This window comes from Salvelinus alpinus, chromosome 1 (assembly GCF_045679555.1).
Source record: "Salvelinus alpinus chromosome 1, SLU_Salpinus.1, whole genome shotgun sequence".
NCBI lineage: Eukaryota > Metazoa > Chordata > Actinopteri > Salmoniformes > Salmonidae > Salvelinus > Salvelinus alpinus.
The window spans coordinates 71,323,042-71,346,026 of record NC_092086.1 but is presented as its reverse complement, the minus strand read 5'-3'; positions in this window follow the sequence as shown (position 1 = coordinate 71,346,026).

Genomic DNA, 22,985 nt, shown 5'->3' with positions numbered 1-22,985 from the left:
AAGGATTGGAAAGCTGCCGCGGTCATCCCCCTCTTCAAAGGGGGAGACACCCTGGACCCAAACTGTTACAGACCTATATCCATCCTGCCCTGCCTATCTAAGGTCTTCGAAAGCCAAGTCAACAAACAGATCACTGACCATCTCGAATCCCACCGTACCTTCTCCGCTGTGCAATCCGGTTTCCGAGCCGGTCACGGGTGCACCTCAGCCACGCTCAAGGTACTAAACGATATTATAACCGCCATCGATAAAAGACATTACTGTGCAGCCGTCTTCATCGACCTGGCCAAGGCTTTCGACTCTGTCAATCACCATATTCTTATTGGCAGACTCAGTAGCCTCGGTTTTTCTAATGACTGCCTTGCCTGGTTCACCAACTACTTTGCAGACAGAGTTCAGTGTGTCAAATCGGAGGGCATGTTGTCCGGTCCTCTGGCAGTCTCTATGGGGGTACCACAGGGTTCAATTCTCGGGCCGACTCTTTTCTCTGTATACATCAATGATGTTGCTCTTGCTGCGGGCGATTCCCTGATCCACCTCTACGCAGACGACACCATTCTATATACTTCCGGCCCTTCCTTGGACACTGTGCTATCTAACCTCCAAACGAGCTTCAATGCCATACAACACTCCTTCCGTGGCCTCCAACTGCTCTTAAACGCTAGTAAAACCAAATGCATGCTTTTCAACCGTTCGCTGCCTGCACCCGCACGCCCGACTAGCATCACCACCCTGGACGGTTCCGACCTAGAATATGTGGACATCTATAAGTACCTAGGTGTCTGGCTAGACTGCAAACTCTCCTTCCAGACTCATATCAAACATCTCCAATCCAAAATCAAATCAAGAATCGGCTTTCTATTCCGCAACAAAGCCTCCTTCACTCACGCCGCCAAACTTACCCTAGTAAAACTGACTATCCTACCGATCCTCGACTTCGGCGATGTCATCTACAAAATAGCTTCCAATACTCTACTCAGCAAACTGGATGCAGTTTATCACAGTGCCATTCGTTTTGTTACTAAAGCACCTTATACGACCCACCACTGCGACCTGTATGCCCTAGTCGGCTGGCCCTCGCTACATGTTCGTCGTCAGACCCACTGGCTCCAGGTCATCTACAAGGCTATGCTAGGTAAAGTGCCGCCTTATCTCAGTTCACTGGTCACGATGGCTACACCCACCCGCAGCACGCGCTCCAGCAGGTGTATCTCACTGATCATCCCTAAAGCCAAAACCTCATTTGGACGCCTTTCCTTCCAGTTCTCTGCTGCCTGCGACTGGAACGAATTGCAAAAATCTCTGAAGTTGGAGACTTTTATCTCCCTCAACAACTTTAAAAATCTGCTATCCGAGCAGCTAACCGATCGCTGCAGCTGTACATAGTCCATCTGTAAACTACCCACCCAATTTACCTACCTCACCCCCCATACTGCTTTTATTTATTTACTTTTCTGCTCTTTTGCACACCAGTATCTCTTCTTGCACATGATCATCTGATGATTTATCACTCCAGTGTTAATCTGCTAAATTGTAATTATTCGATTTATTGCCTACCTCATGCCTTTTGCACACATTGTATATAGATTCTCTTTTTTTTCTACCATGTTATTGACTTGTTTATTGTTTACTCCATGTGTAACTCTGTGTTGTCTGTTCACACTGCTATGCTTTATCTTGGCCAGGTCGCAGTTGCAAATGAGAACTTGTTCTCAACTAGCCTACCTGGTTAAATAAAGGTGAAATAAATAAAAAAAAATAAAAAAAAATACTGATTGCAAGTGGATACAGTGGGGCAAAAGAGTATTTAGTCAGCCACCAATTGTGCAAGTTCTCCCACTTAAAAAGATGAGAGAGGCCTGTAATTTTCATCATAGGTACACTTCAACTATGACAGACAAAATGAGAAAAAAAAAAAATCCAGAAAATCACATTGTAGGATTTTTAATGAATTTATTTGCAAATTATGGTGGAAAATAAGTATTTGGTCAATAACAAAAGTTTATCTCAATACTTTGTTATATACCCTTTGTTGGCAATGACAGAGGTCAAACGTTTTCTGTAAGTCTTCACAAGGTTTTCACACACTGTTGCTGGTATTTTGGCCCATTCCTCCATGCAGATCTCCTCATTTAGCTACGTTAACCTTCAGCTCGTAAATATTTTTGCCAATTTACCTTCACCTTGTGCAGAGCTAGGGGTTGGAAGCACACCTTGATACCATCTACAACAAAACACACAACAATACACAATTTAACCACCCCACAAATTGTATTGATCTTTATTAGACTGGATAGCTTTGCTTGCTGCTTGCTGTTAGCCTGTCTAGGATGAGAGTGGCGCTAGCGGCACTCCCCCCCCACCCCCACTGAAAAACCAGTGCCGCGAAATTCAAAAAAAATATTTTTTTTAAATATTTAACTTTCACACATTAAAGTCCAATACAGCTAATGAAAGACGCAGATCTTGTGAATCCAGTCAACATGTCCGATTTTTTAAATGTTTTACAGGGAAGACACAATATGTAAAGATGTACACATTAGCACCTAAAAACACATTAGCATAATCCACCATCTTTTATTTGTCCACCAACACCAGTAGCTATCACCAATTCGGCTAAACTAAGATATTTATAGCCCCTAACCAAGAAAAAAACTAATCAGATGACAGTCTGATAACATATTTATGGTATGGGATAGGTTTTGTTAGAAAAAAGTGCATATTTCAGGTAGATGGCATCGGTTACAATTGCACCCACCGTCACAAATGGAATAGACAAACTACTTAGAGCAACGTGTTTACCTACTTACTAATCATCAAACATTTCGTAAAAATACACAGCATACACGAATCGAAAGACACAGATCCTGTGAATACAGACAATATTTCAGATTTTCTAAGTGTCTTACAGCGAAAACACAATAAATCGTTATATTAGCATAGCACATAGCACATAGCAGCCCAGCATTGATTCTAGCCAAAGTGAGCGATAAAAGTAAACATCGCCAAAATATATTAATTTTTTCACTAACCTTCTCAGAATTCTTCAGATGACACTCCTGTAACATCATATTACACAATCCATATAGAGTTTGATCGAAAATGTTTATATTTAGCCACCAAAATCATGGTTAGACAATGTGGAATGTAGCTCAGCTGGTCAGAAAAAGTCTGTGCGCCACTTAGACAGTGATCTACTCTTATACATAAATACTCATAAACGTGACTAAAAAATATAGGGTGGACAGGGATTGATAGACAATTTAATTCTTAATACAATCGCGGAATTACATTTTTTAAATTATCCTTACTTTTCAATACAGCTTGCGCCAAGCGATGCTACGTCAAAAAACATGGCGTCCGAAGCCACTAAAATGTTTCGACAGAAACACGATTTATCATAATAAAAATGTCCTACCTTGAGCTGTTCTTCCATCAGTATCTTGGGCAAAGGATCCTTTCTTGGGAGAAATCGTCTTTTGGTGGAAAGCTGTCCTCTTGCCATGTGGAAATGTCAACTGCGTTCGGGATGAACTGAAAAGCGTGCCCAACTTTTCACATCGTTGCAAAAATAAATGTCCCAAAATCGCACTAAACGGATATAAATTGCTATAAAACGCTTTAAATTAACTACCTTATGATGTTTTTAACTCCTATAACGAGTGAAAAGATGACCGGAGAAATATAACAGGCTAAACTAACGCTTGGAACAGGAGCGGGTCGGTGTCCAGCACGCGCGTTACGCAGCAAGGAAAGACTGATTAGCCTCAGGGTTTTTTAATTTATAGTGCCTGTGAACGCGCAATCGACACGATTCAAATCGTCATCACGTAAAGACATCCAGGGGAAGACGTAAGCAGTGTCCGTATAGTCATAGCAATAACAGTGGCCTTTTAACTGACTCCAGACCAGTGGCCAAAATTTCTGGAATCTGACTCCATGTCAGGGAAATTGCTGTAGAATGGGCTCTGTTCCACTTAGAGACAAAATTTCAACTCCTATAGAAACTATAGACTGTTTTCTATCCAATAATAATAATAATATGCATATTGTACGATCAAGAACTTTGTGGGAAGCCGTTTCAAAAAATTACACGATTAGCATAAATAGCCACAACAGCGCCCTCATCCCCAACAGGTTAACTAACTAGCGTCACTAAATTGGCAGCAAGATCGCTAGCAAGCTGAAAACCAACTAAACAACCATAAATTATTTATACAAATTCATCATTGCTATCAAGACACAAACAGAGAATGTTAGCTATATTGACAATTCTATTTTTAGTAACGGAGTGTTTTCCAGACAAGGGTGGAATAGATGGCTACCATATTGAGTTACTCTCATTTGCTAACGTTAGCTTGCTAGTACCGCATCACTTCTCAGCTGTTGATTTTCAGTTCAGCCTGAAAGTCCCTCTGATAATCTTTGGTCACCGTAACGCACATCATTCTTGATAGCAGCAATCCACTGGCAGCATCGGGATAAATCTTTGGTAAGTAGAATGGTGAAAGATAACTGATTTTCACGCTTGTTTGTAATTAGCACAGCCATGTACAGAACACAACACAGGCATGATGACAAATGCTAGTGAAAAACAAAATGTCCCTGCAGAAGTTCTGAGATCGCTGTGTGTTGTTTGTTAGAAGTACACAATGCCATCATCCACGTTTTGTGGGCACGCCCCATCTACCTTAGCAGGCGGTATCTGCATTCGCTATGAATGACAGACTGTGGTTCACCATGAGCAGAGGAATACACAGGAAGTCAACATTTCCTGATTCTTCCATTTGAAATGAAAATGTGCTAGTTCTAGCTTGGATAATTGTGATTGTATGACAAAAATGAAATGTTGTTAATAACCTCTTAAGGTTAACCCTTGCCCCATTCTGCCTGCCCTGAGCCTGCCTGCCATCCTGTACCTTTGCCCCACCTTTCTAGATTACTGACCTGTGCCTGCCCTGAACCTGAGCCTGCCTGCCGTCCTGTACCTTTTGGCCCACCTATCTGGATTATTAACTTCTGCCTGCCTTTTGCCTGCCCCTGTTTGATTAATATAATAATGACTATATGCCATGGCAGAGCCAGGGTGAAATTCCCCTTTAAATCCACTTCAATCAGTGTAGATGAAGGGGAGGATACAGGTTAAAGAAGGATTTTTAAGACACAATTGAGTCATAGATTGTGTATGTATGCCAAAAATATTTAAATGCCTTTGAACGGAGTATGGTAGCAGGTGCCAGGCACATCGGTTTGAGTGTGTCAAGAACTGTAACGCTGCTGGGTTTTTCATGCTCAACAGTTTTCCGTGTGTGTATGAAGAATGGTCCACCACCCGAAGGACATCCAGCCAACGGCAGGCTAGTGGTCGAAAACAGGTCATTCATGAAAGAGGACAAAGGAGGCTGACACAAATTGTGAAAAGAAACAGACGGGCTACAGTTAGTCAACTGACGGTCCAGTATAACATTGGTGCCCAAAGACCCACAAAAGAATGCACAACTCATCATACCTTGACATGAATGGGATATGGCAGCTGTCAACCTTACAGATTCCCACTTCTTTCAGCAAAAAACAAGGAACGAAAACATTGGAGAATTGGAAAAACGTTGCCTGGTCTGATGAATCCCGGTTTTTGTCTGTTTCCCACTGATGGGAGGACTACGGTATGGAGAAAATCACATGAGACCATCATGCCGCATGTCATCATTGCAGGCTGGTGGTGGTGGTGTGATGGTGTGGAGTGTGTTTTCATGGCACACATAGGGTTACTTGATAAAAGTGTGGCAATGATTAAATGCCACAGGATATTTGAACATCATTGCCAATCAGGTGCATCCCTTCATGGTAGCAGTATATTTTTTTCAGCAGGATAATGCCCCATGCCACAAGGATAGAATTGTCCAGGAATGGTTCCACGAACATGACAGTGATTTCAGCTTATTCCAGTGGCCTGCCCAGTCAACATATCTCAATCCAGTTGAGCATCTGTGGGATGAGATGGAACGAGTTATTCGGTGTAGAGATCCACTACCAGCCAACTTGACACAACTGTGGGGAAGCATTTGAGTCAACATGGTCCAGCATCCCTGTGGAACGGGGTGCAACTCAATATTTGGAAGACTGCCCACTCAGTACATTTCTAGCTACTGTTCTTCATAGGGTATTCTTTTTAAAAACACCAGAATGACTTCCTATATCTGTCAGAGCCAGGACATACACCACATGACCAAATGTATGTGGCCAACTGCTTGCCGAACATCTCATTCCAAAATCATATTAATATAGAGTTGGTCCCCCCCTTTGCTGCTATACAAGCCTCCACTCTTCTGGGAAGGCTTTCCACCAGATGTTGGGTGATTAGGCCTGGCTTGCAGTCGGCTCTCCAATGGGGTTGAGGTCAAGGCTTTGTGCAGGCCAGTCAAGTTCTTTCACACCAATCTTGACAAACAATTTCTGTATGGACCTCGTCTTGTGCACAGGGGTATTGTCATGCTGAAACAGAAAAGGGCCTTCCCCAAACTGTTGCCACACAGTTGGAAGCACAGAATCATCTACAATGTCATTTGGCATGGTGTAGCCTTAAGATTTCGCTTCACTGGAACTAAGGGGCCCAAACCATGAAAAACAGCCCCAGACCATTATTCCTCCTCCACCAATCTTTACAGTTGGCACTATGCATTCGGTCAGGTAGCATTCATCTGCCATTCGCCAAACCCAGATTCTTCTTTCGGACTACCAGATGGTGAAGCGTGATTCATCAGTATAGAGAACGTGTTTTCACTGCTCCACAGTCCAATGGCGGTGAGCTTTACACCTCTCCAGCCGACGCTTGGCATTGCGAATTGTGATCTTAGGCTTGTGTGTGGCTGCTCGGCCATGGAAACCCATTAAATGAAGCTCCCGATGAACAGTTCTTGTGCTGACGTTGCTTCCAGAGGCAGTTTAGAACTCGGCATTGAGTGTTTCAACCGAGGACAAATGATTTCTACACACTTCAGCACTCGGCGGTCCAATTCTGTGAGCTTGTGTGGCCTACCATTTTGCGGTTGTGCCGTTCTTGCTCCTAGACGTTTCCACATCACAATAACAGCACTTACAGTTGACCGGGGCAGCTCTAGCAGGGCACAAAGTTGACGAACTTACTTGTTGGAAAGATGGCATCCTATGACATTGACACTTTGAAAGTCACTGTCACTGCTCTTCAGTATTGCCATTCTACTGCCAATGTTTGTCTATGGAGATTGCATGGCTGTATGCTCAATTTTATACACGTGTCAGCAACGGGTGTGGCTGAAATAGCTGAATCCACTCATTTGAAGGTTGTCCACATACTTTTGTATATATAGTGTATATGTTTTAGGACCATTGCATGTAACTGCAAATGGAAAATATGGTTGGAAAAAACAGGCATATCTTCTGAGAGAGAGCACTTGATTTGAAGGTGAATGTATATACAGTACATGTATTTTGAAGATGAAGGGAATGAACCAGCTTGTGTGTTCGTACCTCAGACAAGATCGCCGGGCAAATCAAAATGAACTATGTCATGCAGAAAAGAAGATCATGTCCAAGTCAGAGTAAGGCCTTCAATGAATGCCATACAAATGTACAGTGTCAATATTAGGACAGCCTCAGTCTCGGCAGGACACCATACAATTGTGCAGTCACTGAAGCAGCCTTCGTGGCACATGTACAGTACAGCCTTGCATGTTAAATGTCCTCTGTATTATTCAGAAGTCATCTTGAACCCATTTAGTAGGAAATTATTGCTACACAAGGCCATCACTTTAGCTCAACATGTGCTGTCATGTCACATCGCACGCATCATGCCCCAATGAAATACAGGAAAACAGTGTTGCATCAGCTGATATTAATAGTATGTTTTTTTGTACTAAGTCATCCATTTCATGTGAAATGTTACAAATCCAAATCGTGTCATATGTTACAAATGTGTAGTGCTTAAATTCCCAGAGTGCATCTTTAAGAAGCATTAGAAGACAAGAATATATATCAAACGCATTTGGTGTGTCATCACAGTGGTCTCTGGCTTGTGGTCAGACTCATTCAGGTGGAACAAACTTAAACTTGTTTATTTTGGTAATCATATTACATTTAATCAGTTACTCCCCGACCCTGGTGACATGCTAATGCTGTAACATGCGCTACTCGCCATGCATGTCTGTTTTCTGGTATAGTCCCTCACAATTTTAGTCCGTTTTCTTCCGCTTCGTGCCTAATGAATAAAACCCAAATGTCACTGGCCTGTCACACCGTTCATTTCCTGGAGCAACTGGTGCAATTTCCTGTCTCGCTGATGTCGCAACCCATGTCCCATGGTTGCCTGGATGAGCGGAAGTACATTGAATCTGTCACACTCGGCCAGTATCACTTTAGGCATGGACTGAAGGTGGCCCCGAGTTCAACTGGTGTAAAGTGTTAAATACGTCCCAAATGGCACCCTATTCCCTATATAGTGCACTGCTTTTGACCTATGGACCCTGGTCAAAAGTAGTAAACTAAATAAGAAATAGGGTGCTATTTGGGAGGCAGATGTTGACTCATACATCATTATGTGCATTTATTAAGCCTTTGAGCCCTACAGTTCATATACAGCGGTGAAGAAGACAACTGCTTCTCCTCAGTCTGAATACAAACATGCCTTTGGCAGTTTCTTAAACTACACCACCTTACATCAGGATCTGGTGTTTGTTTTTCTATGTTTTAGATTTTGAATGTGAGAAATGGGGGGGATTTGAAGGTGTGAGCCCCACTGTGGATTAAACTTTGACGAATGTGTCTGGAAACTACTTGTTGTTATGCTCTGCTAATACTGTTGTTTAGCCCTCCAACAAATTGACTTAAACCTGTCAGCTGTTTTGTATGATAGCCTGACAGGCACTTGGGTTTATCTGCGCTGCACTTGGCTCTAGATACAATTGTAATTATATAAAATCTCTATATATTTTCCTAAAACCCATTTTGGAGGTTGGGTATCAAAGTAGGTAACACACTTCCTCAAGGCAACCATCATGTATTTTTAATCTTGGCAAGAAAATGTACTGTGGTGCCTATAGCATATTTTGAGCAATTAATCCATGTCATTTTCTAAAATCTTATTAATCTCAGTGTAGGATTAACCATACCTAATACAAAAATCTAAATAAATGTCACATTTATAGGGTTCCCTCTTCTGTAACATTTTTTAAAATTAATTACCCTTGTGTACATTGATCGCTTGTATTTTATTGTATAACATTGTCATGATCTTTAGTTTCGAACTGGGTGAAGGGGGATGATGTGTCATGATCTGCTGCACAGTAAGGGTGTGTCAATCTTTGGCACATAAGAAGCTGATAAGATGCTGTCTCATGACAACTTATACACAACAGCACAGTGTATATTTGAAATTACTGTAGCTGTATTGTCTGTGTAGCTGTATGCCTATGCCAATGCATTGCACATTGCGCTTACCATGCTTCTGAAACGGATTTGATTGTTTCGCTATAGAACTATGCAGTACATAAAATAGTTAATGACATGCCTTGTAAATACCTGAAAAGTTGATCATTTCAATTGGTGCATTTGAGGTCAGGGCTTTGTGATGGCCACTCCAATAAAAGAGTGGTCATCAAAGGAGGACATGTTGATGAGTTGCTCTAGTGATGGGAGAATAAACTGCACCATTTCAAGCAAATAATTAGCCTCCACAAGAGACCGAGTGAGCTGCCTGCTAGCCAGCTGCTCAAAAAGATAGATGGGACACATTTTTAAGTCACAGGTATTTAGCTATGTTTTCACTGATTGTGGGGCTGTAGCCACTGAAGAATAAAACCATTAATTACAAAACGACCCGCTGGCATAATACATCCAGCGCAGCGCCAAAAGCATTGCCGCAACAAACGGCGTCAGGCACTCCCACACAGCTAGCAAGCTAGCACTCATCATGGAAATGGCGGTGGTGAAACGTGAATTTGGACCGATCCCTGACAACCCATACATAAAAATGTAGCTACGAAGCTCTACTTTGTATGTAACCTGTTGTTTTTTTTATGTATCTGAAAACATCAGAAATAAAAATATTTGACCTGAAACACCTTCAGTACTTTCAAATACTTCTTTAGCAATACAATATAACGTTGATCTACTCTGCTAGGTTGAAGATTGATCATGACTCTCAGTTCCATTACGTTACATATAAGAGTCATTGGATGAAGGCATCTTCTGTAAGGGGGGAGTTTGGGACATTAACACATATTGCTTGCAGTACAGTTTTGGAAGCATAAGGAACTTATCTTTCATATCAGTGAGAAACTATTCTTTTTTTTAAACGTTAAATTGATACACACCTTTATAGGGTTAGTGTTCCCATGCGGCCATATCTCCATATTACAGCGTGTGTTTACGGAAGACAGAGGGACCTGTGCTAATTACCTATCTAGTATGCTCCGAACATCTGTGTGTAACGGAAGAAGGAAGCCAGAAACGTGTTGTCACTGAAAAATGTGACCCGTTTCAAGAAACTAGGCGTATGTCGAACGTCACTACTTCACAGGAGAGGCATATGAAAAGAAATGTAATCAAAATGACAGGTGAAATGAACAACGCTATCTGCTTTATCTCCTAAAGTATTGCACAAGTTGACTGCAGGTATTTACTTATAAAGTTACTACAAATATTCATATCTATTGAAAAACTTAAAATAAATAGTTTGAACGGTAATGACGGTATTGAAAACCCTTCCCGTGGCTATTTCCAAATAACCCGGTATATGGTATACCGCCCAAGCCTACCCCCCGTGAGACGCCATTTTAGCAAGCTAAAACCGACTTCCTGACCTTCAAATGCGCCATTGAGTCGTCACATAGGAATGAATTGTGTGACATCGTCGATGGCTTTGTCCATTTATATTTACGGTCTAATGGCTTTGTCTAATGAACAAAATGCTGCACAAGCATGAATAAGTCTCCTAATTCAAAAGGCATCAGTTTAATTACTCAGTACATAAACCAATCACGCTAAACAGTTAAAACATTCATATTGTACATCAATGCTGTTTTATTATAGTCATTATTCTAAGTCACCAGTGGCATTTAAGATGAGGGAGGACAATGTTTTATTTTTTTATGAGCTTGGCCTTATTTCTATTACAGCATTTTGGATGACTGTCATTCACATTCCATTCACCCAGCTTAATGTAACATCGATAGGTTAGGCTACTACATGATACTCAAATTTTCCCTGTACACATCATGAGGTTGCTACAACCTAGCCTACGTTTGGAAGTTTGCAACGTAGGTGCACACAGGTCGAGAGAAATTAGAGTAATCAAGGTGATAGACAGTGACACATTCAATACCGCCTTACACACTCTTGCCTGCATCACACTCTCGCCTGCACCCTTCCCCCTCTGAGGAGCCTCCACTGTAAGTGACATACTTAAAGTGACATTCTCTTAGTGCAAGTAGGTCAACAACCGCAATACCTGTACTTGCTGCTCCACCTATACACAGTATTGTACCTCATGTTACATTGTATACTTAACCCAGTGCATGCTGTTTCCCAGTCAGGGTTGACGCAGGTGGTGAGGGACAGTAAGATCTCGCTGTAGCAGGTTCCTCTCCACCGGGCCACTGCCCCGTCGCAGGTGAGTAGCCCTCTGTCTTCACTCGACTTGAAACATAGAGAATACCGTTATCAATGCACCATCACACCTGTGTCATTCAGTAGATTATTTATTTTTTACTGGGTGCCAGTCTGTTTTTTGCTATCATGCCAACTGCTTGTCACTCATTGTCACACCAAACATGCTTGACTTGACAGTGAGCAATGGAGTTGGCAAGAGCACAAACAGATCTGGGACCAGGCTAGGTGTAACAACCTGAACATATCCAACTAAGAACACCGATTTTCAATATCCATTGCATGACATTTTGTTATGGTGTGCCCTACCGAACACGACCATGTTTAGCCCACTTTTAACACTGCTACCATTTCTTTTGTCAGTTTGCAAAATACCACTTATACTGTATGTTTCCATGCAAAGGTCTTCTGCCACTGAGTGGAGAAGATATTTTTTCCTGCTGAGGAAGCATCACAGACACAGCAAGCGAGGCCATTACATAGCATTTAGGCACATCCAAAACTGAATGACTGTGTGAGTCAGTCTGTCAGTATAGTATGTCTGTCCTCAGAGAGAGGCATCAGTCTAATATGTCACTGCTTTAATGAAGTCAGAGAGAGAAAGGCGCAGGTGTGTGTGGTCCTGTATGGCTCAGTTGGTAGAGCATGCCGCTGGCGATGCCAAGGGTCCTGGGTTTGATTCCTGCTGCGGCCAAACTTTAGATAAATGGCATGTATGTTATCATTATTGTGTGTGTGTCTAATTAACTGGCCTCAATTACTAATTCTAACACTAGATGGCAGAATGTACAAGCAATACCGATACTAAGAAATCACATAGAAAGATGAGCAGAGTGTGCTATTTATCCACTTGGTCACCGTCTCTAACTAGGTCAGTTGGTGCAGGGTGATGTTTCCCCTAGACACTGATCTTGGGTCAGTTTGGCCCATTTTCCATGGTTAAGGTTAGGATTGGGGAAGCTGATCCTAGATCTGTACCAGAATGTGAATTATACTGTGACATTCGGGGGTCTCTATTTTTTCACGGGACCTCCTGCACAACATTGTTTATGGGCCTAATTGTAAACCCATCATTAAACTGTAAAAAAAGAGTACCTTTTAGCATGAACACAACCAGTCATGATGTTTTAATCTTACTGTCAAACAAATCATATTCGTCCACTCCAAAATAATTCCAGCATCCAAACGGTGCACTGTGCACTTGCTCCAATTGATGTGTAATGACATTCGGCGATTGTCATTGGGTCAACACTCTTGTAGCCCGAATTAACTGATGTGTCTTGGTGACAAAATTACCTTTTTTGTAGAAAGAAAAGTTGGGACACCTGAAAATGGGCTGAGATACGTGCAGAGAGATCTGGGATGACACGTTCAGCCAAATGGGGAAAACATTTTGTTAAACCATGACACGGAGGTGGGGGTGTTCGTTTAATTTGGAATAAGCTTTTATTTTAATATTTACCACAGTAGCAGTTCTATTTTCATTTTAAACAAATTGGAGAATGGTTAAAGTATAATTGTTTATTTTTGAGCGTGGCCCTTGCCTTGAGGTTTTCAAAGGTCATTTGATCTTCACACGTTTTGGCTTGCATTTGTTGAAGTGTGTGTTTGTATGTGTGTCAAATATCAATGCTCTTTACTTTATGAATAACAACATCCATCAAAAACAGCAAACGACAAAGACCTCAGTAAACAACGATATCATTAAGTGAATGGCCTTGGGCAGTAACCCATTTGTGCATAGGATCGGAGTGATAGCTCTGACTGAAGCAGATATGATTGTCAACTCCCAACTATCTCCACTGTGCTATTTTCTGCATGTGTCTCAAAGGGACTTATTAGGATTAAGATAACACTGTACTGTGCCCAGCGGTGGAAAAAGTACCCAATTGTCATACTTGAGTAAAAGTAACGATATCTTAATAGAAAATGACTCAAGTAAAAGTGAAAGTCACCCAGTAAATTCTACTTGAATAAAAGTATTTGGTTTTAAATATACTTATGTATCAAAAGTAAATGTAATTGTTAAAATATACTTAAGTGTTAAAAGTAAATCATATTCCTTATATTAAGCAAACGAGATAGCACCATTTAATTTATTTACGGATAGCTCAAAAACTACACCATAGGCCAGTGTTTCCCAACACAGAGGGTGTTCTTTAATGGAAGCTTCTCAAACATAATCCAGGTAGAAGCAGGAATTCCCCAGGGTAGCTGTTTAGGCCTCTTGAAAAAAGCAATCTTTACTAACGACTTACCAAAGGCTTTGAGTAAGGCCAGTATGTCTATGTATGCGGATGACTCAACACTATACACTTCAGCTACTACAGCACCTGAAATGACTGAAACACTTAACAAAGAACTGCAGTTTCGGAATGGGTAGCAAGAAATACGTCAGTCCTAAATATTTCCAAAACTAAAAGCATTGTATTTGGGCCAAATCATTCACTAAACCCTAAACCTCAACTACATCTCGCAATAAATAATGTGGAAATTGAGCAAGTTGAGGTGACTAAACTGCTTGGAGTAACCCTGGATTGTAAACTGTCATGGTCAAAACATATTGATACAACAGTAGCTAAGATGGGGAGAGGGCTGTCCATAGTAAAGTGCTGCTCTGCTTTCTCTAGGATGAGAGTGGCGCTAGCGGCACTCCCCCCCCACCCCCACTGAAAAACCAGTGCCGCGAAATTCAAAAAAAATATTTTTTTTAAATATTTAACTTTCACACATTAAAGTCCAATACAGCTAATGAAAGACACAGATCTTGTGAATCCAGTCAACATGTCCGATTTTTAAAATGTTTTACAGGGAAGACACAATATGTAAAGATGTACATCTATTACCTAAAAACACATTAGCATAATCCACCATCTTTTATTTGTCCACCAACACCAGTAGCTATCACCAATTCGGCTAAACTAAGATATTTATAGCCCCTAACCAATAAAAAAACTCATCAGATGACAGTCTGATAACATATTTATGGTATGGGATAGGTTTTGTTAGAAAAAAGTGCATATTTCAGGTAGATGGCATAGGTTACAATTGCACCCACCGTCACAAATGGAATAGAAAAACTACTTAGAGCAACGTGTTTACCTACTTACTAATCATCAAACATTTCGTAAAAATACACAGCATACACGAATCGAAAGACACAGATCCTGTGAATACAGACAATATTTCAGATTTTCTAAGTGTCTTACAGCGAAAACACAATAAATCGTTATATTAGCATAGCACATAGCACATAGCAGCCCAGCATTGATTCTAGCCAAAGTGAGCGATAAAAGTAAACATCGCCAAAATATATTAATTTTTTCACTAACCTTCTCAGAATTCTTCAGATGACACTCCTGTAACATCATATTACACAATCCATATAGAGTTTGATCGAAAATGTTTATATTTAGCCACCAAAATCATGGTTAGACAATGTGAAATGTAGCTCAGCTGGTCAGAAAAAGTCTGTGCGCCACTTAGACAGTGATCTACTCTTATACATAAATACTCATAAACGTGACTAAAAAATATAGGGTGGACAGGGATTGATAGACAATTTAATTCTTAATACAATCGCGGAATTACATTTTTTAAATTATCCTTACTTTTCAATACAGCTTGCGCCAAGCGAAGCTACGTCAAAAAACATGGCGTCCGAAGCCACTAACACTTTTCGACAGAAACACGATTTATCATAATAAAAATGTCCTACTTTGAGCTGTTCTTCCATCGGTATCTTGGGCAAAGGATCCTTTCTTGGGTCCAATCGTCTTTTGGTGGAAAGCTGTCCTCTTGCCATGTGGAAATGCCAACTGCGTTCGGGATGAACTGGAAGCGTGCCCAGCAATTCACAGCGTTTCAGAAATAAATGTCCCAAAATCGCACTAAACGGATATAAATTGCTATAAAACGCTTTAAATTAACTACCTTATGATGTTTTTAACTCCCATAACGAGTAGAAACATGACCCGAGTAATATTACTCCCTCCACTAATGCTTGGAACAGGTGCGGGTCGGTGTCCTCTATGCGCATGACGCAGCTCCAAAAGAGTGACTAGCCTCAGGGTTTTTTAATTTATAGTGCCTGTGAACGCGCAATCGACCCGATTCAAATCGTCATCACGTAAAGACATCCAGGGGAAGACGTAAGCAGTGTCCGTATAGTCATAGCAATAACAGTGCCCTTTTAACTGACTCCAGAACAGTGGCCAAAATTTCTGGAATCTGACTCCATGTCAGGGAAATTGCTGTAGAATGGGCTCTGTTCCACTTAGAGACAAAATTTCAACTCCTATAGAAACTATAGACTGTTTTCTATCCAATAATAATAATAATATGCATATTGTACGATCAAGAACTTTGTGGGAAGCCGTTTCAAAAAATTACACGATTAGCATAAATAGCCACAACAGCGCCCTCATCCCCAACAGGTTATTAACAACACTATCAACAAAGCAGGTCCTACAGGCCCTGGTTTTGTCGCACCTGGACTACTGTTCAGTCGTGTGGTCAGGTGCCACAAAGAGGGACTTTTAAAAATTGCAGTTGGCTCAGAACAGGGCAGCACGGCTGGCACTTAAAAGTACACAGAGATCTAACATGAATGACATGCATGTCAATCTCCCGTGGCTCAAAGTTGGAGAGAGATTAACTTCCTCATTAATTGTTTTTGTAAGAGGTGTTGACAAGCTGACAAGGTACTGAGCTGTCTGTTTAAAATGCTAGCACACAGCTTGGACACCCATGCATACCCCACAAGACATGCCACCAGAAGTCTCTTCACAGTCCCCAAGTCCAGAACAGACTATGGGAGGTGCACAGTACCACATAGAGCCATGACTACATGGAACTCTATTCCACATCAGGTAACTGTTGCAAGCAGTAGAATCAGATTTATAAAGCAGGGGGAGAACAACACATTTTTACCTTGTCAGCTTAGGGTTTTGATCCAGAAACCTTTCAGTTACTGGCCCAACACTCCAACCACTAGGCTACCTGCCGCCCCAAATAAAAACTCCAGTCCTCGAATACCCCCAACAGTACACATTTGTATTGAAGTCCCTGGCACACCTGATTCAACTTGTCAGGTTTGTTTTTCTGGGGCTACAACATAAATGTGTAGTGTTGGGGGTACTTGAGGACTGAAGTTGGGAAACACTGCCATAGGCTACACACCAACTAACTCAAGCTACTTCCTCTTAGGGCCATTAAAGCAAGATATTTATTCAAGAACCATTAGCGAGTCTATTAAAAGTAAGATTGTGATAGTTTTATTTGAAACATAACTTGTCTTGAACAGTCTGTGCGAATTTGAAATGTAACCAAATGCATTTCACAGTGGCCTGTTTGTCTCTGTGTGCGTGTGTGCGTGTGTGTGTCCTTGTGTTGGGTGTGCTTTGTTAAATGCAGTGTTTAGTTAATGGTCTGTGACTTATTTAGAGTTAATCTGTTCTTACCTCCCTCCTTCCCTCCCTCTGGGCCCACCAGCTAGGCAAATGACTACAGGCTTTTATACACCCCCTGCCTGCCCTCTGCAACAGGTCAACTCTAGGGGAGCGATGGAACGATGACACTGGACCAAGCGCTGTGAAATCATGCCTGATTTTAAGCCTGCTGTAATATCTTACACTCGTTGAAAAAAATGTGCTATCTAGCACCTAAAAGGGTTCTTCGGCTGTCCCCATAGGATAACCCTTTTTGTTCCAAGTAGACCCATTTTGGGTTCCATGCAGAACCCTTCCACAGAGGGTTCTACATGGAACCCAAAATGGTACTACTATGGGGACAGCCAAATAACCCTTTTTTCTAAGAGTGCACAGGGGGAATCGGTTTTTAAAACACATGATTTGAGAAGGAGACGAGGATGGATGATATCAGGGTTACCTTGCCAGGCCAAATCAAAGTATCTGGCTGCCCCAAGAGTCCTCCTTGTTCCTGTACAGAGGCTTCTTAAATCGGGACAAAGACTGACAGTGAAAAAATCAGCAGAGGAATCTGCATCCCAAATGGTACCCTATTCCCTTTATAAATGGAATGCACAATTTTTGACCAGGGCCTATAGCGCACTTTTATGGGAATAGGATGCCATTTGGGATGTAGTAAGACAGCCTAGTCTCATAGACTAGACGTAACATAGAACACTTAAATCCGGCACTCAAATTAGTATGATATGTTACGTTTGGTTATATAAGACAGATGGTTACTTTATTCAAAAAGGAAAGTAGGATGATTGGGTGGGCGTAAAACGCGAATGTCTAGCAACCCAAAGGTTGCGAGTTTGAATCGTAATATTTAAGCTAATTAGCAACTTTTCAACTACGTCCAGTTTTTGTTGCTACTTTGCAACTACTTAGCATGTTAGCTAACCCTTGCCCTAACCATAACTGTACCTTTTACGGTAACTCCTTTCACAGTACTCCTAAACTTAACCCTAACCTTAATTCTAACCGCTAACCCTAACGTGTAGCCGAGCTAACGTTAGTCAGCTAACTCTTAGCCACCCAGTTAGAAATCGTAAACATATCATATGTCTAGCAAATTCATAACATATTGTACATTAAAAAAAATGTTTTAACATATTGTACATTTTGCAAATTCGTAACGTATAATACAAATTGAAAATTCATAACATATCATACGAAATGGGTGATGAACATCCACAAATGAATATACAGTGGCTTGCGAAAGTATTCACCCCCTTGGCATTTATCTTATTTTGTTGCCTTACAACCTGGAATTAAAATGGTTTTTTGAGGGGTTAGTATCATTTGATTTACACAACATGCCTACCACTTTGAAGATGCAAAATATTTTTTATTGTGAAACAAACAAGAAATAAGACCAAAAAAAATTAAACTTGATCGTGCATAACTATTCACCCCCCCAAAGGCAATACTTTGTAGAGCCATCTTTTGCAGCAAATACAGCTGCAAGTCTCTTGGGGTATGTCTCTATAAGCTTGGCACATCTAGCCACTGGGATTTTTGCTCATTCTTCAAGGCAAAACCGCTCCAGCAACTTCAAGTTGGATGGGTTCCGCTGGTGTACAGCAATATTTAAGTCATACCACATATTCTCTCGGGATGATGAGAAGTGTTGGGTTTGCGCCAGACATAGCGGTTTCCTTGATGGCCAAAAATATACATTTTAGTCTCATCTGACCAGAGTACCTTCTTCCATATGTTTGGGGAGTCTCCCACATGCCTTTTGGCGAACACCAAACGTGTTTGCTTATTTTTTTCTTTAAGCAATGGCTTTTTTTCTGACCACTCTTCCGTAAAGCCCAGCTCTGTGGAGTGTATGGCTTTGTGGTCCTATGGACAGATACTCCAATCTCTAATGTGGAGATTTGCAGCTCCTGCAGGCTTATCTTTGGTCTCTTTGTTGCCTCTCTGATTAATGCCCTCCTTGCCTGGTCAGTGAGATTTGGTGGGCGGCCCTCTCTTGGCAGGTTTGTTGTGGTGCCATATTCTTTCAATTTTTTATAACAGATTTAATGGTGCTCCGTGGGATGTTCAAAGTTTCTGATATTTTTTTATAACCCAACCCTGATTTGTACTTCCCCACAACTTTGTCCCTGGCCTGTTTGGAGTGCTCCCTGGTCTTCATGGTGTCACTTGCTTGGTGGTGCAGACTCTGTGACCTTTCAGAACAGGTGTATATATACTGAGATCATGTGACACACAGGTGGACTTCATTTAGCTAATTATGTGAAGTTATTATCTGAAGGTAATTGGTTGCACCAGACTTTATTTAGGTGCTTCATAGGAATGGGGGTGAATACATATGCACGCACCAGTTTTACGTTTTACTTTTAAAAATGTTTTTAAGTAATTTTTTTCATTTCACTTCACCAATTTGCACTATTTTGTGTATGTCCATTACATGAAATCCAAATAAAAATCTATTTAAGTTACAGGTTGTAATGTAACAAAATAGGAAAAATGCCAAAGGGGATGAATACTTTTGCAAGGCACTCTATACCATACAAAACGTAATATATCATACTAAATTGATTGTCTCGGATTTACTTACAAAATGCTGTGAGACCAGGTTGAGTAAGAATGTCCTGCAGGTATACTGGCACAGACCAGTGGGAGGTTGGGTTGGTTGGAGCCATATGCTAGGCTGCTGGAGGGTCTGTTTATGTGAGTCTGTTGCTTTGAATAATCCTCACTTGATTTCACACAGCCCATGTCTGTTTAAGAAGCAGCAGAAGCCTAAGGGTGCGATCTTTCGAGGGAATGTGTCTGTGAGGGAGTGTGTTGTGTTCGTGTGTATTGTGTGAGTGAGTGTAAGTGTGGGTTTACAGTGTATGTGCACTCGTGAGTATGTCATACCACTTCAGCGCTGATTCATCCCTTCACTTCCTTCTCTCACCTGTCTGTGCCCCTGGAGAGGTAACGCCTGTGCCCTCTTTTCCTCAAGTACAAATAGATGGAGGCGCAAACTCGTGACCCTGGAGGACACGTGCTGTGAAAGTGTGATGGGCTTCAGCTCTCTGACAGGGCAGGTCAGAGAGAGGAGTAGAAAATATAAACAACTGACCTGGCTTCAGAGATGACGTTTACTTTGAATAAATGAAGGGAGCATCAGAAATAGCATCCTATTGACCAAATCCTATAGAGTTCTGGTCAAAAATAATGCAGTATATAGGGAATAGGGTGCCATTTCCAACACAGCTGAAGCGACTTGTCTTGGCCTGTTTGTGTCTTCCCAATAACTTCCTTTTTGTTCCTTCCTGACATGTGACCAAATTGTCCCTCATCACGTACCCTTGACAAGGCGAGCGTCATGCGTTTTACCCTGCACCTGTCCCTGACCATGTGAGCTGTCAATTTTACCGCGATAGCACGCAGAGCTCTGAAGGAGGGCTGCAAGAGATTCTTACTAGGCACACTCGCTTGGTCATACATCATCATACTTCTCATCCTTATCATGCAGCATACTGTATTGTACAGTATAGATCAAAGCGGCCAAGTATATTCCCATTTGCTCTATGAAATGTACAGTTGAAGTCGGAAGTTTACATACACCTTATGTAGCCAACTACATTTAAACTCAGTTTTTCACAATTCCTGACATTTAATCCTAGTAAAAATGACCCGTTTTAGGATCACCACTGTAGTTTATGAATGTGAAATGTCAGAATAATAGTAGAGAGAATGATTTATTTCAGCTTTTACTCCTTTCATCATATTCCCAGTGGGTCAGAAGTTTATATACACCCAATTAGTATTTGGTAGCATTGCCTTCAAATTGTTTAACTTGGGTCAAATGTTAGTCTTCCACAAGCTTCTCACAATAAGTTGGGTGAATTTTGGCCCATTCCTCCTTACAGAGCTGGTGTAACTGAGTCAGGTTTGTAGGCCTTCTTGCTCGCACACGCTTTTTCAGTTCTGCCCACACATTTTCTATGGGATTAAGGTCAGGGCTTTGTGATGGCCACTCCAATACCTTGACTTTGTTGTCCTTAAGCCATTTTGCCACAACTTTGGAAGTATGCTTGGGGTCATGCTTGGGGTTTTGGAGGTGTTTTGGAGCAGTGGCTTCTTCCTTGCTGAACGGCATTTCAGGTTATGTCGATATAGGACTCATGTGGATTTACTGTGGATATAGATACTTTTGTACCTGTTTCCTCCAGCATCTTCACAAGGTCCTTTGCTGTTGTTCTGGGATTGATTTGCACTTTTTGCACCAAAGTACGTTAATCTCTAGGAGACAGAACGCGTCTCCTTCCTGAGTTATATGACGGCTGCATGGTCCCATGGTGTTTCATCTTCAATGCCCTTGCTGATGGAAGGAGGTTTTCACTCAAAATCTCACGATACATGGCCCCATTCATTCTTTCCTTTACACGGATCAGTCGTCCTGGTCCCTTTGCAGAAAAACAGCCCCAAAGCATGATGTTTCCACCCCCATGCTTCACAGTAGGTATGGTGTTCTTTGGATGCAACTCAGCATTCTTTGTCCTCCAAACACGAGTTGAGTTTTTACCAAAAAGTTCTATTTTGGTTTCATCTGACCATATGACATTCTCCCAATCTTCTTCTGGATCATCCAAATGCTCTCTAGCAAACTTCAGACGGGCCTGGACATGTACTGGCTTAAGCAGGGGGACACGTCTTGCACTGCAGGATTTGAGTCCCTGGCGGCGTAGTGTGTTACTGATGGTAGGCTTTGTTACTTTGGTCCCAGCTCTCTGCAGGTCATTCACTAGGTCCCCCCGTGTGGTTCTGGGATTTTGCTCACCGTTCTTGTGATCATTTTGACCCCACGGGGTGAGATCTTGCGTGGAGCCCCAGATCGAGGGAGATTATCAGTGGTCTTGTATGTCTTCCATTTCCTAATAATTGCTCCCACAGTTGATTTCTTCAAACCAAGCTGCTTACCTATTGCAGATTCAGTCTTCCCAGCCTGGTGCAGGTCTACAATTTTGTTTCTGGTGTCCTTTGACAGCTCTTTGGTCTTGGCCATAGTGGAGTTTGGAGTGTGACTGTTTGAGGTTGTGGACAGGTGTCTTTTATACTGATAACAAGTTCAAACAGGTGCCATTAATACAGGTAACGAGTGGAGGACAGAGGAGCCTCTTAAAGAAGAAGTTACAGGTCTGTGAGAGCCAGAAATCTTGCTTGTTTGTAGGTGACCAAATACTTATTTTCCACCATAATTTGCAAATAAATTCATTAAAAATCCTACAATGTGATTTTCTGGATTTTTTTTCTCATTTTGTCTGTCATAGTTGAAGTGTACCTATGATGAAAATTACAGGCCTCTCTCATCTTTTTAAGTGGGAGAACTTGCACAATTGGTGGCTGACTAAATACTTTTTTGCCCCACTGTACAAATCCTAACCTTTTGACCCATTCCAAAAATCGGTTTGTCACGTATTCAGGAGGATTTGTCTTAACTATAAAATGCTGTGGCTCAGTTCTGCTCGTTAGGCTCTCAGCGATCACCCATCTCCATTATTGCAATAATTCATAATAAAGTTGGATTGTTTTGAAGAAATCTAAAAGTCTCTCTCCTTTGGTTAGAAATATTCCACAACAGTTTCATCTTACATTTGTCAGAATTAAAACACTTCACTCAAGAAAGTCGGCATTGGGCCTGTATGGGTGTGACCTCCCTGCCCATACAGGCCCAATGCCAAATTGACCCCTAATCCCTACACTAGTGTTTCCCAACTCCAGTCCTCAAGTACCTCCAACAGTGAAAATGTGCTGTTGTGGCCCCAGACAAGCACACCTGATTCTACTTGAATCAGCTGTTTTTGTCTGGGGCTACAAGAAAAATGTGTGCTGTTGGGGGTACTCTGCCATACATATTATGCACTAGTG